Source organism: Galeopterus variegatus, unplaced genomic scaffold (assembly GCF_000696425.1).
Source record: "Galeopterus variegatus unplaced genomic scaffold, G_variegatus-3.0.2 Scaffold18452, whole genome shotgun sequence".
NCBI classification, from domain to species: Eukaryota; Metazoa; Chordata; class Mammalia; order Dermoptera; family Cynocephalidae; genus Galeopterus; species Galeopterus variegatus.
The window spans coordinates 13,290-14,201 of NW_007744563.1; positions in this window are offsets into that span (position 1 = coordinate 13,290).

A 912-nucleotide genomic window follows, 5' to 3' on the forward strand; every position below is an offset into this window, starting at 1 on the left:
GTACGGGCGCGACACTGAGGGTTGCGATCCATTGCCGGACACGAAAAAAAAAAAAAAAAAAGAAAGTACAGAGGTAGAAAGTCTCTGAGAAGAAGAGAACATCTCTGAACCAGGAACTCGCTGGTCAGGAACTTGCACAGCCTGAGTCTACAAGCCCCAGAGGGAGGAAGTTCAATTAGTCAGATGTGTGTGTAGAAGGCATAATACTCTGATCATCCCTGAGCACAGAAAATCCAGAGCTCATTTCTGTGATGGCCATAATCATCGGAAAGTTAGAGATTCATCAGAGAGGCTATGAACCTCACCAGAGAATTGTCCCTTTGGGGATGTAAGCTCATAATTTTTACTTGTGAGTTTAGAGAACAAATCATGAAAAAATTAATTCTTTCCTCCACAAGGACTCTTTAAACACAGAGTGTCATGCTTATTTATTTTGGAAATTAATTTTTTCCTAAATAAAATGGCTTATGAAATGATGACCCATAAAATGCAGGACCAACTTTAACAGATGCATTTGGATTAAATTCTATTTATCATGATGTTGAAACATTATCCTCATCCATGAGGAATCTAGGGCCAAGGTAGTAAGTATCTCCTAAGATAACAAACCATTTCTAAGCTCTATTGTTTAAAAAGTTTGTTTCTATAATACTTGCTTCTGTGGTTTTGTCTTTGCAAGAAAAACAATTATACTATTCATCAGGGACTGAGAGTTTCTTTAAACTTTGAATTTTACAATTTTGTCATGTGAATGAAAACCTAGCTTTAAAATTGTAAGTGGCAAAGAATTGGCAAAACCTTCACATTTCTCATTGTTGGACACTGTGGGGTGATTACCACATATTAATGGTCGTAGTTTTGTTTTATTCATTCCTGTTCAGCTTTGGCTCAGGTTGCCTTAGTCATGATTTA